This window comes from Lampetra fluviatilis, chromosome 72 (assembly GCF_964198595.1).
Source record: "Lampetra fluviatilis chromosome 72, kcLamFluv1.1, whole genome shotgun sequence".
In the NCBI taxonomy this organism is placed as follows: Eukaryota; Metazoa; Chordata; class Hyperoartia; order Petromyzontiformes; family Petromyzontidae; genus Lampetra; species Lampetra fluviatilis.
The window spans coordinates 250,503-264,404 of NC_136346.1; the positions used below are offsets into that span (position 1 = coordinate 250,503).

A 13,902-nucleotide genomic window follows, 5' to 3' on the forward strand; every position below is an offset into this window, starting at 1 on the left:
TGAGTGGGTGGGTGAGTGAGTGAGTGGGTGAGTGGGTGGGTGGGTTGGTGAGTGAGTGAGTGGGTGGGTGAGTGGGTGAGTGGGTGAGTGGGTGGGTGGGTTGGTGAGTGAGTGAGTGGGTGGGTGAGTGAGTGAGTGGGTGAGTGGGTGGGTGGGTTGGTGAGTGAGTGAGTGGGTGGGTGAGTGAGTGAGTGGGTGAGTGGGTGAGTGGGTGAGTGGGTGGGTGGGTGAGTGAGGGGGTGAGTGGGTGGGTGAGTGAGGGGGTGAGTGGGTGGGTGAGGGAGTGGGTGAGTGGGTGAGTGGGTGGGTGAGTGATTGGGTGAGTGGGTGGGTGAGTGAGGGGGTGAGTGAGGGGGTGGGTGAGTAAATGAGTGAGTGAGTGGGTGAGTAAGCGGGTGAGTGGTTGGGTGGGTGAGTGGGTGGGTGGGTGAGTGGGTGGGTGAGGGAGTGGGTGGGTGAGTAAATGAGTGACTGGGTGGGTGAGTGAGTGGGTGAGTGGGTGGGTGAGTGGGTGAGTGGGTGGGTGAGTGAGTGAGTGGGTGAGTGAGTGGGTGAGTGGGTGAGTGAGTGAGTGGGTGGGTGGGTGAGTGGGTGGGTGAGGGAGTGGGTGGGTGAGTAAATGAGTGACTGGGTGGGTGAGTGAGTGGGTGAGTGAGTGAGTGAGTGGGTGAGTGAGTGGGTAGGTGAGTGAGTGGGTGAGTGAGTGAGTGGGTGAGTGAGTGAGTGGTTGGGTGGGTGGGTGAGTGAGTGGGTGAGTGAGTGGGTGGGTGAGTGAGTGGGTGAGTGAGTGAGTGAGTGGGTGAGTGAGTGGGTAGGTGAGTGAGTGGGTGAGTGAGTGAGTGGGTGAGTGAGTGAGTGGTTGGGTGGGTGGGTGAGTGAGTGGGTGAGTGAGTGGGTGGGTGAGTGAGTGGGTGAGTGAGTGAGTGGTTGGGTGGGTGGGTGGGTGAGTGAGTGAGTGGGTGAGTGAGTGAGTGGGTGGGTGAGTGAGTGGGTGAGTGAGTGAGTGAGTGGGTGACTGAGTGGGTGAGTGGGTGGGTGAGTGCACGCTCACCCCACACATCCCAGCGTGAGGCTGTGTAGCCAGCTGGGCAGAAGTGACAGTTCTGGGTTCCTGTCCACAAACAGGAGCTGCAGCGTCCCAGAGCGGCCCAGGTCTACAAAGACAAAGATCCCCCGTGTAGCTTCAGACTGCAGGGGGCAAGTGCTGTTAGCGAGCAGCCGCACGGCACACGACGGGGTGGGTGGCCAGCACCGTGACACACAGACACACACCACACACACAGACACACACAGACACACACCACACACACACACACACCACACACACACCACACACACAGACACACACCACACACACACACACAGACACACACCACACACACACAACAACCGCCATTCGCCACTAAGTGGCGGTGACGTCACCACGACGCTTGTGCCAGGCCACACACACAGACACACACACACCACACACCACACACACACCACACACACCACACACCACACACACACCACACACACACACACACCACACACACACAGACACACACCACACACACACAGACACACACACACACACACACCACACACACACAGACACACACACACAGACACACACACACACAAAGACACCACACACACACACACCACACACACCACACACCACACACACACCACACACACACACACACCACACACACACACACATCACACACACCACACACCACACACACACATCAAACCACACACACACCACACACCACAAACACCACACACACCACACACCACACACACCACACACACACCACACACATCACACCACACACACACCACACACACCACACACACCACACACACACACCACACACACCACGTACACACACACCACACACACACACACCACACACACACCACACACATCGTGCGGTGCCAGGCTAGGTGCACGCCTCACCCATGGGCAGCGATCGCAGGCGGTTGCCTGCGGCGGTGAGCTCTGTGAGTGCCGGCAAGCGGCACAGCGCCGGGGGCAGTGATCTCAGGCGGTTCGAGTCGAGGCTCAAGCGGCGCAGCGCGGCGGGGAGAGACGCGGCGGGGAGAGTCACCAGCGCGTTGCTCGCCAAGTCCAGTGTGCACAGGCGGGGCAGGAGACACAGCGCTGCACGGGGGAGACACGGGGAGAGAGGGGGGACACGGGGAGACGTGGAGAGACATGGGGAGAGACACGGAGAGGGAGAGATGGTGAGAGAGACACGGGGAGAGAGGGGGGACACGGGGAGACGTGGAGAGACACGGGGAGAGACACGGAGAGGGAGAGATGGTGAGAGAGACACGGGGAGAGAGGGGGGACACGGGGAGACGTGGAGAGACACGGGGAGAGACACGGGGAGAGATGGTGAGAGAGACACGGGGAGAGAGGGGGGACACGGGGAGACGTGGAGAGACACGGGGAGAGACACGGGGAGAGAGAGATGGTGAGAGAGACACGGGGAGAGAGGGGGGACACGGGGAGACATGAGTGAGTGACTGGGTGAGTGAGTGAGTGACTGGCTGAGTGAGTGACTGGGTGAGTGGGTGAGTGAGTGGGTGGGTGAGTGACTGGGTGGGTAGTGACTGGGTGAGTGAGTGAGTGAGTGACTGCGTTAGTGAGTGAGTGGGTGAGTGACTGGGTGGGTGAGTGAGTGAGTGGGTGGGTGAGTGGGTGAGTGAGTGAGTGGGTGGGTGAGTGAGTGGGTGGGTGAGTGAGTGGGTGAGTGACTGGGTGGGTGAGTGACTGGGTGAGTGGGTGAGTGAGTGGGTGGGTGAGTGACTGGGTGAGTGAGTGAGTGAGTGACTGCGTGAGTGAGGGAGTGAGTGGGTGAGTGAGTGGGTGAGTGGGTGAGTGACTGAGTGGGTGAGTGAGTGGGTGAGTGAGTGGGTGAGTGACTGAGTGAGTGGGTGAGTGAGTGAGTGGGTGAGTGAGTGGGTGAGTGGGTGAGTGACTGAGTGAGTGAGTGGGTGAGTGAGTGGCTGAGTGGGTGAGTGACTGAGTGGGTGAGTGAGTGGGTGAGTGAGTGAGTGGGTGAGTGAGTGAGTGAGTGACTGACTGGGTGAGTGACTCACTGGGTGGGAGCTGCTGCAGGTGGTTGTGGGTGAGCCTCAGGGTGGTGAGGGAGCCGAGTGGGTGAGTGAGTGGGTGAGTGAGTGGGTGAGTGAGTGAGTGACTGACTGGGTGAGTGACTCACTGGGTGGGAGCTGCTGCAGGTGGTTGTGGGTGAGCCTCAGGGTGGTGAGGGAGCCGAGTGGGTGAGTGAGTGGGTGAGTGAGTGGGTGAGTGAGTGGGTGAGTGAGTGAGTGAGTGACTGACTGGGTGAGTGACTCACTGGGTGGGAGCTGCTGCAGGTGGTTGTGGGTGAGCCTCAGGGTGGTGAGGGAGCCGAGTGGGTGAGTGAGTGAGTGGGTGAGTGAGTGAGTGACTGACTGGGTGAGTGACTCACTGGGTGGGAGCTGCTGCAGGTGGTTGTGGGTGAGCCTCAGGGTGGTGAGGGAGCCGAGTGGGTGAGTGAGTGGGTGAGTGAGTGAGTGGGTGAGTGAGTGACTGACTGGGTGAGTGACTCACTGGGTGGGAGCTGCTGCAGGTGGTTGTGGGTGAGCCTCAGGGTGGTGAGGGAGCCGAGTGGGTGAGTGAGTGGGTGAGTGAGTGAGTGGGTGAGTGAGTGACTGACTGGGTGAGTGACTCACTGGGTGGGAGCTGCTGCAGGTGGTTGTGGGTGAGCCTCAGGGTGGTGAGGGAGCCGAGTGGGTGAGTGAGTGGGTGAGTGAGTGACTGACTGGGTGAGTGACTCACTGGGTGGGAGCTGCTGCAGGTGGTTGTGGGTGAGCCTCAGGGTGGTGAGGGAGCCGAGTGGGTGAGTGAGTGGGTGAGTGAGTGAGTGGGTGAGTGAGTGGGTGAGTGAGTGAGTGAGTGGGTGAGTGAGTGAGTGAGTGACTGACTGGGTGAGTGACTCACTGGGTGGGAGCTGCTGCAGGTGGTTGTGGGTGAGCCTCAGGGTGGTGAGGGAGCCGAGTGGGTGAGTGAGTGACTGACTGGGTGAGTGACTCACTGGGTGGCAGCTGCTGCAGGTGGTTGTGGGTGAGCCTCAGGGTGGTGAGGGAGCCGAGTGGGTGAGTGAGTGGGTGAGTGAGTGAGTGGGTGAGTGAGTGACTGACTGGGTGAGTGACTCACTGGGTGGGAGCTGCTGCAGGTGGTTGTGGGTGAGCCTCAGGGTGGTGAGGGAGCCGAGTGGGTGAGTGAGTGGGTGAGTGAGTGAGTGGGTGAGTGAGTGACTGACTGGGTGAGTGACTCACTGGGTGGGAGCTGCTGCAGGTGGTTGTGGGTGAGCCTCAGGGTGGTGAGGGAGCCGAGTGGGTGAGTGAGTGGGTGAGTGAGTGGGTGGGTGAGTGAGTGGGTGAGTGAGTGAGTGACTGACTGGGTGAGTGACTCACTGGGTGGGAGCTGCTGCAGGTGGTTGTGGGTGAGCCTCAGGGTGGTGAGGGAGCCGAGTGGGTGAGTGAGTGGGTGAGTGAGTGAGTGGGTGAGTGAGTGACTGACTGGGTGAGTGACTCACTGGGTGGGAGCTGCTGCAGGTGGTTGTGGGTGAGCCTCAGGGTGGTGAGGGAAGCCGAGTGGGTGAGTGAGTGGGTGAGTGGGTGAGTGAGTGAGTGGGTGAGTGGGTGACTGACTGGGTGAGTGACTCACTGGGTGGGAGCTGCTGCAGGTGGTTGTGGGTGAGCCTCAGGGTGGTGAGGAAGCCGAGTGGGTGAGTGAGTGGGTGAGTGAGTGAGTGGGTGAGTGAGTGGGTGAGTGAGTGAGTGGGTGACTGACTGGGTGAGTGACTCACTGGGTGGGAGCTGCTGCAGGTGGTTGTGGGTGAGCCTCAGGGTGGTGAGGGAGCCGAGTCGTCCCAGGGACGAGGGGAGCGACGTGAGGCGGTTCCCACTCAAGTCCAGTACGCGCAGACAGGTCAGCGAGCCTAGGGCTGGGGTCACGGGGTCACTCACCCACCCACCCACTCACCCACCCACCCACTCACTCACCCACCCACTCACCCACCCACACACCCACCAACTCACCCACCCACACACCCACCAACCCACCCACCCACTGACCCACCCACCCACTCACCCACCCACCCACCCACTCACCCACCCACCCACCACTCACCCACCCACTCACCCACCCACCCACTGACCCACCCAACCACTCACCCACCCACTCACTCACCCACCCACTCACCCACCCACCAACTCACCCACCCACCCACTCACCCACCCACCCACTCACCCACCAACTCACCCACCCACCCACTCACCCACCCACCCACCACTCACCCACCCCACTCACCCACCCACCCACTGACCCACCCCACCACTCACCCACCCACTCACTCACCCACCCACTCACCCACCCACCACCAACTCACCCACCCACCCACTCACCCACCCCACCCACTCACCCACCAACCCACCCACTCCACCCACCAACCCACCCACTCACCCACCAACCCACCCACTCACCCACCCACCCACTCACCCACCCACCCACCCACTCACCCACCCACCCACTCACCCACCCACCCACTCACCCACCCACCCACCCACTCACCCACCCACCCACCAACTCATCCACCCACCCACTCACCCACCCACCCACTCACCCACCCACCCACCACTCACCCACCCACCACTCACCCACCCACTGACCCACCCAACCACTGACCCACCCACTCACTCACTCACACCCACTCACCAACTCACCCACTCACCAGCTCACTCACCCACCCACCCACACCACTCACCCACCCACCCACCCACCCACTCACCCACCCACCCACCCACCCACCCACTCACCCACCCACCCACTCACCCACCCACCCACTCACCCACCCACCCACCCACTCACCCACCCACCCACTCACCCACCCACCCACCCACCCACTCAACCACCCACCCACTCACCCACCCACCCACCCACCCACCCACCCACCCACTCACCCACCCACCCACTCAACCACCCACCCACCCACTCACCCACCCACTCACCCACCCACCCACTCACTCACCCACCCACCCACCCACTCACCCACCCACTCACCCACCCACCCACTCACTCACCCACCCACCCACCCACTCACCCACTCACCCACCCACCCACCATTGGGGAGACTGAGCAGGTTGTTGGAGTGGAGGTATCTGTCGAGTAGAGGGGACAGCATCAGTCGGGAGTAGGATCGTGCCCAGCCAGGCAGTGACCTCTCCGAGTCTCAAGGCCCCTTTCCAGGAGGGTCCTGCCAGGCGTGGCTCACAGTTGTGTCTCTGTATCTGTGTGTGTATCTGTGTGTGTCTCTGTGTGTGTCTCTGTGTGTGTATCTGTGTGTGTGTGTCTCTGTGTGTGTCTCTGTGTGTGTGTCTCTGTGTCTGTGTGTGTCACTGTGGGTGTGTGGGTGTGTCTCTGTGTGTGTCTCTGTGTCTGTTTCTGTGTGTGTATCTGTGTGTCTCTGTGTGTCTCTGTGTGTCTCTGTGTGTCTCTCTGTGTGTGTCTCTGTGTGTGTCTCTCTGTGTCTCTCTGTGTGTCTCTGTGTGTGTCTCTGTGTGTCTCTCTGTGTCTCTGTGTGTCTCTCTGTGTGTGTGTCTCTGTGTGTGTGTGTCTCTGTGTGTCTCTGTGTGTCTCTGTGTGTCTCTGTGTGTGTCTCTGTGTGTGTCTCTCTGTGTGTCTCTGTGTGTCTCTGTGTGTCTCTGTGTGTGTCTCTGTGTGTGTCTCTCTGTGTGTCTGTGTGTGTGTGTCCGTGTCTCTTACAATTCAGCCAGGTTTGGGAGATTCTTTCCGAAGTCTTCTGGCTGCAACACACAGACAAAGGTCCCCCGTGTAGCCCACATCAACTGTTGGGGCAAGTGCATGGTGGCCAGCACCACACATAGCCGCCTTTGTCTCCCCAATGCTGATGGTTTACACACCGCACTGGTTACCCACATGAGGCCGAGTCGACCTAGGGGAGGACCTGCTGCAGATAATCTCCGAGTCAAACTCGGGTCGCCGGGTTCGCAGCGCCGCGCGCTAAACACACAAAATCACTCCCCATAGACACAACAACAACAACAACCACAACAACAACAACAACAACCGCCATTCGCCACTAAGTGGCGGTGACGTCACCACGACGCTTGTGCCAGGCCATGTGCACCTTGAGGCCACGTGAAGTGTCAAACGCCCGCTGGCAGGAGGTCACGGGGCAGACCCAGCAGGTGCCACGGGTCGACTGACCGAGATGACCGAGATGACTGGCTGATGCACCACCTGTGCCCCCTACTGTGCCAACTTGCTGTGCTTTAGCCACCCGGCGCTCCGCTCGTTGTTGTGAGCGTCGCTCCTCTGCCCTCCGTTGTTGCTGGAGGGCGACTGCCTCCAACTGCCCAGTAGCGTCCTTCACGAGCCTCCTCCACTGAGGCCGATCTTGACACCGCTGGTACCAGTCATCGGCTAGTCCACTCAGCTCCACGTCCTCCTGTACCACATCACTCCATCTCTTCTCTAGCCCGTGCCGCGCCCGCTTAGCCCCCTCGATCCGGCCAAACAAAAGCTGTCTAGGCATGCGGTGGCTGGGCATGCGGGCTACATGACCCAGCCAACGCAGCCTTGCCTGCCGGAGGAGCTCACCGATGGGTCTTTGCCCAGATCTTTCAAGGATTTGTGAGCTCCTCACACAATCCAGCCTGCAGGTTAAACCCAGGATGGATCGTAGGCAGGCCAGCCTCAATGTTTCTAACCGGCGAAGATGTTTCATTAGGGGGGTCCACGTTTCGCAAGCGTAGAGAAGGGAGGGAATGACCGTGGCCGAGAAGACCTGAAGCTTCGTGTGGAGCCACAGATCCAGGTAGCTTCCACACAGCGGCACAGTAACTTCTCCGTGTCTCTCTCTGTGTCTCTCTGTGTCTCTCTCTGTGTCTCCGTGTCTCTCTCTGTGTCTCTCTCTGTGTCTCCGTGTCTCTCTCTCTGTGTCTCCGTGTCTCTCTCTCTCTGTGTCTCTGTCTCTCTCTCTGTGTCTGTCTCTCTCTGTGTCTCTGTGTCTCCGTACCAGCTGGGACAGCATGTTCATGCGCAGCGTGAGTGTCTCCACGCTGTCCAGGCTGTCTCCGTGTCTCTGTGTCTCTGTGTCTCTCTCTGTGTCTCTCTCTGTGTCTCTCTCTCTGTGTCTCTCTCTGTGTCTCTGTGTCTCTCTCTGTCTCTCTCTCTGTGTCTCTCTCTCTGTGTCTCTGTGTCTCTCTCTGTGTCTCTCTCTGTGTCTCCGTGTCTCTCTCTCTGTGTCTCTCTCTGTGTCTCTGTGTCTCCGTACCAGCTGGGACAGCATGTTCATGCGCAGCGTGAGTGTCTCCACGCTGTCCAGGCTGTCTCCGTGTCTCTGTGTCTCTGTGTCTCTCTCTCTGTGTCTCCGTGTCTCTCTCTGTGTCTCCGTACCAGCTGGGACAGCATGTTCATGCGCAGCGTGAGTGTCTCCACGCTGTCCAGGCTGTCTCCGTGTCTCTGTGTCTCTCTCTGTGTCTCTGTGTCTCCGTACCAGCTGGGACAGCATGTTCATGCGCAGCGTGAGTGTCTCCACGCTGTCCAGGCTGTCTCCGTGTCTCTGTGTCTCTGTGTCTCTCTCTCTGTGTCTCCGTGTCTCTCTCTGTGTCTCCGTACCAGCTGGGACAGCATGTTCATGCGCAGCGTGAGTGTCTCCACGCTGTCCAGGCTGTCTCCGTGTCTCTGTGTCTCTCTCTGTGTCTCTGTGTCTCCGTACCAGCTGGGACAGCATGTTCATGCGCAGCGTGAGTGTCTCCACGCTGTCCAGGCTGTCTCCGTGTCTCCGTGTCTCCGTGTCTCTGTGTCTCTCTGTGTCTCTCTCTGTGTCTCTGTGTCTCCGTACCAGCTGGGACAGCATGTTCATGCGCAGCGTGAGTGTCTCCACGCTGTCCAGGCTGTCTCCGTGTCTCCGTGTCTCCGTGTCTCCGTGTCTCTGTGTCTCTCTCTGTCTCTCTCTGTGTCTCTCTCTGTGTCTCCGTGTCTCCGTGTCTCTGTGTCTCTCTCTGTGTCTCTGTGTCTCCGTACCAGCTGGGACAGCATGTTCATGCGCAGCGTGAGTGTCTCCACGCTGTCCAGGCTGTCTCCGTGCGCGATCTCCGTGGGGACACAGCGGAGACACCGCTGCGCCAGGCACAGCGCCGCGTGTCTCTGTGTGCGCGCCAGACGCACCGCCGCGTCCGCGTCTCCCGCGGCGGGGACAGCGGACGAGACACGCGCCGAGACATTGAAACCTGGGGACACACGGGGAGACACGGAGAGACACGAGGGTTAGAGAGACACAGAGAGACACGGAGAGACACGGGGTTAGAGAGAGACACGGAGACACGAGGGTTAGAGAGAGACACAGAGAGACACGGGGTTAGAGAGAGACACGGGGAGACACGCGGGGGGGGGGGGGTTAGAGAGACACGGGTTAGAGACACGGGGAGACACAGGGTTAGACAGAGACGCGGGGAGACACGGAGAGACACGAGGGTTAGAGAGATACGGGGAGACACGGAGACACGGGGAGACACGGAGAGACACGGGGTTAGAGAGACACGGAGAGACACGCGGGGAGACACGGAGAGACACGAGGGTTAGAGAGATACGGAGAGACACGGGGAGACACGCGGGGAGACACGGAGAGACACGAGGGTTAGAGAGATACGGGGAGACACGGAGACACGGGGAGACACGGAGAGACACGAGGGTTAGAGAGATACGGAGAGACACGGAGAGACACGGGGAGACACGCGGGGAGACACGGAGAGACACGAGGGTTAGAGAGACACAGAGAGACACGGAGAGACACGAGGGTTAGAGAGAGACACGGGGAGACAGGATGGTGCACACACAAAGACAAAGGTCCCCACGACAGCCTCCCACGAGCTGCTGGGCAAGTGCAGCAGTAGTAGCAGTAGTAGTAGCAACAGTAGTAGTGGCAATAGTAGCAGCAGCAGTAGCAGCAGCAGTAGTAGCAGCCCCCCCCCCCCCCAACAACTTACACGACGTTTCGAACCACGGGCCTGTTTCACAGCCAAACTCACCGGGAGAGGCGGCCGGCGGTGACGTCATCTCGCGGGGAGAGACGCGGGGAGGGGGCGGGGCTAGAGGGGGAGGGGCGGCCGGCGGTGACGTCATCTCGCGGGGATGGGGAGGGGCGTGAAAAGGGGCGGGGCGAGAGGGGGCGGGGCGTGATGAGAGGGGAGAGGGGGGAGGGGCTAAAGGGGAAGGGGCGAGAGGAGATGGGGGAGGGGCTAGAGGGGGAGGGGCTAGAGGAGAGGGGGGAGGGGCTAGATGGGGAGGGACTCGAGGGGGAGGGGCTAGAGGGGGAGGGGCTGGATGGTCGAGAGGGGGAGGGGCTAGAGGAGAGGGGGGAGGGGCGAGAGGCGAGAGGGGGAGGGGCTGGAGGGGGGGAGGGGCTGGAGGGGGGGAGGGGCTAGAGGGGGAGGGGCTAGAGGAGAGGGGGGAGGGGCGAGAGGCGAGAGGGGGAGGGGCTGGAGGGGGGGGAGGGGCTGGAGGGGGGGAGGGGCTAGAGGGGGAGGGGCTAGAGGAGAGGGGGGAGGGGCTAGAGGGGGAGGGGCTAGAGGAGAGGGGGGAGGGGCGAGAAGGGGAGCGGCGAGAGGGGGAGGGGCTGGAGGGGGGAGGGGCTAGAGGGGGAGGGGCTAGAGGAGAGGGGGGAGGGGCGAAAGGGGGAGGGGCTAGAGGGGGAGGGTCTAGAGGAGAGGGGGAAGGGCTAGAGGGGGAGGGGCTAGAGGGATGAGAGGGGGAGGGGCTAGAGGGGGAGGGGCTATAGGGATGAGAGGGGGCGGGGCTAGAGGGGGCGGGGGGGCACACTATTAAAGGGAGTGCTCCTGATCTGAGCTCGTCACGTGTTCAATAAAAGGCACCTGGGAGCCAGAAATCGTTCTGATTGAGAGGGGGTCAAATACTTATTTCCCTCATTAAAATGCAAATCAATGTATAACATTATTGACATGCGTTTTTCTGGATTTTTGTTGTTGTTATTCTGTCTCTCGCTGTTCAAATAAACCTGCCATTAACATTATAGACTCATCATTTATTTGTCGGTGGGAAAACGTACAAAATCAGCAGGGGATCAAATACACACACACACACGTGAACCATTAGCTAGGGAAGTATTAAAATAATAAAAATAAAACATAATAAAATATTTCATTAAAATAAAACATGATAAAATATTTTATTTCATTAAAATAAACGTAATAAAATATTTTATTAAAATAAAACATAATACAATATTTTATTTTATTAAAATAAACATAAAATATTTTATTAAAATAAAACATGATAAAATAGTTTATTTTATTAAAATAAAACATAATACATATTTTATTTTATTAAAATAAAATATTTTATTAAAATAAAACATAATAAAATATTTTATTATGTTTTATTTTTATTGTTTTATTACTTCCCTTCTACGTGACTTTACCGAAAGAACCAGGAAGATGAATCCCCTGCAGTCACGAAAGAAGCTTTACATCGAAATCATTAGCTGGTCGTGAAGGCATCGCTGCTCATTGAGTGATAAGAATACGATCGTTGATAAGTACATTAGTCGTTATATTAAAATTAAATTTTTATTTTTTTAATCGCGTAAAATTGCCAATAGATTCATCGATGCAAACTAAACTCTTGACACCTTCGTTATGAATCTACACGCTCACAGGGAGAATGTTGTGTTAAACCTTCCTCTTTTGATCACCGAATCTTGCCTACGAATTAATTGCAGCCAGAGGTCGCAAACGGGTTTTGATTCATCTTCTTGGTTCTGTCGGTAAAGTCACGTAGAATGGAAATAATAAAATAATACAACATAAAACATAATAAAATAATTCTCACGACGTTTCGGCCACAACGCAAGCAGCCGTCCTCAGGTGAAGAACAGCGTCTGTCGGGAAGACAGCGTCTACGTGACTTTACCGAAAGAACCAAGAAGATGAATCCCTGCAGTCACGAAAGAAGCTTTAAAACGGGTTTTGATTCCTTACCCGTACCCGGCCGCACCAGGGTCGCAAACGGCTACCCGTACCCGGCCGGGTACGGGTAGCCGGGTATCGGGTAGTGTACGGGTATCGGGTACCCGCTTGCGACCTCTGGTTGAAGTTTCGCCGAAAGATAATCATCTCGCGAAAGCAGGACACACACACACCGCCACACACCATTGTCACCGGGACGTTTCGTGAATTATATCATCTTGTCGATGAATCTATTCGTATGAACATCTTCTCGGTTCTTTCGCTAAAGTCGTCACGTAGAAGGGAAGTAATAAAATAATAAAAATAAAACTTAATAAAATACAATTCTCACGACGTTTCGGCCACAACGCAAGCAGCCGTCCTCAGGTGAAGAATGAAACACCACCAGGCTTGGAGCGTATATTTAAGCTGCTGGGTTGGAGGGGGAAGAGCGCCTTGATAAAAGAATTTGCATATCAGGAGGAATTTAGCATATTTATGGGAAATGCAGATATGGGATTAGCACTACTTGTGAAATGCGTAGGAGGTGGGCGGGGGGTTACGTTTTTGTTTAGAATTAAAATTTCGATGTAAAGCTTCTTTCGTGACTGCAGCAGGGATTCATCTTCTTGGTTCTTTCGGTAAAGTCGTCACGTAGAAGGGAAATAATAAAATAATAAAACAGGATAAAATACAATTCTCACGACGTTTCGGCCACAACGCAAGCAGTAGTACTAATCGCATATCTGCATTTCCCATAAATATGCTAAATTCCTCTTGATATGCAAATAACTGTGTCAAGGCGCTCTTCCCCCTCCATCCCAGCTTAAATTTACGCTGCCAAGCCTGGAGTGTGTCATTCAGACTCTGTCTTCTCGACAGACCTGTTCTTCACCTGAGGACGGCTGCTTGCGTTGTGGCCGAAACGTCGCGAGAATTGTATTTTATTATGTTTTATGTTTTATTATTTTATTATTTCCCTTCTACGTGACTTTACCGAAAGAACCAAGAAGATGAATCACTGCAGTCACGAAAGCTTTAAATCGAAATCTTCTTTTTATTATTATTAAAATAATAAAAATAAAATTGTTTAACACACAAGAGTCTGAGTGCTTTCTTCCTGAGTTCACACGTAACAATCTTAATCATGAGAACTGTATCCTGCGTTGAGATGTGAATTTGGAGACCTGCCATCAACACACTAAGGCATCATCGGTAAATGTTAAAGCGAGAATAATTGCATTTTCCCGGTTGATAACACGACCCTAGGCAATTAAGCTAAGGCTAATTATCATAACCGCCCACATTAGCATAATTACATACATTAATACGATTATCACAATTAACATAATTTATGCACATAAATTGGTATACTAACCAGTATTTAAGATTTGTTTCAATCTTCATATAAAATTTGTAAAAAATTAATTTTCACAACCCGACATATACAACATCACAAGATACTTACAGTATAGATCTTGACTTGCTCTATTTGATGATTATTTAAGGAATATAATTGGGGAAAAAAATAACTTCCTGCTTTAGTCCTGGTGAGAAGCGTAGCACCTTGGTTTTGTGGAGGTATTCAGGACGAGTTTCAGAGCAACCGGCTCATGTTGTAGTTTGTTGAAATCGCCCTGGAGCTTAGCAATCACGTCATCCCTAGAGCGGCCAACAGTAATCGGTATCGTGTCATCTACAAACAGATTTACCCTCGAATGATCGAGGTCAGTGCCCAAGTCATTGACATGAAGAGAGAACGAGAGGGGGACGATGATTGAACCCTGTGGAAACCATTTTGGTATCTTAACACTGTTTGACCTCCAGCTACCCACCCACTCACTCCCTCACCCACTCACTCACCCACTC

The 13,902-nt window shown here is 56.0% G+C and overlaps 1 long non-coding RNA gene across 1 annotated transcript; it reads right to left on the reverse strand.

The window, feature by feature from the left end:
* Positions 1-4,804: 4,804 nt before the first annotated feature.
* On the reverse strand, positions 4,805-8,236 carry LOC144953147 (uncharacterized). Its single transcript, XR_013640762.1, has 4 exons — positions 8,085-8,236; positions 6,809-6,849; positions 6,167-6,204; positions 4,805-4,991 (listed from the first exon to the last, which is right to left on the reverse strand). It is a non-coding gene; the product is annotated as an uncharacterized LOC144953147 (long non-coding RNA).
* Between the last annotated feature and the right edge of the window lie 5,666 nt (positions 8,237-13,902).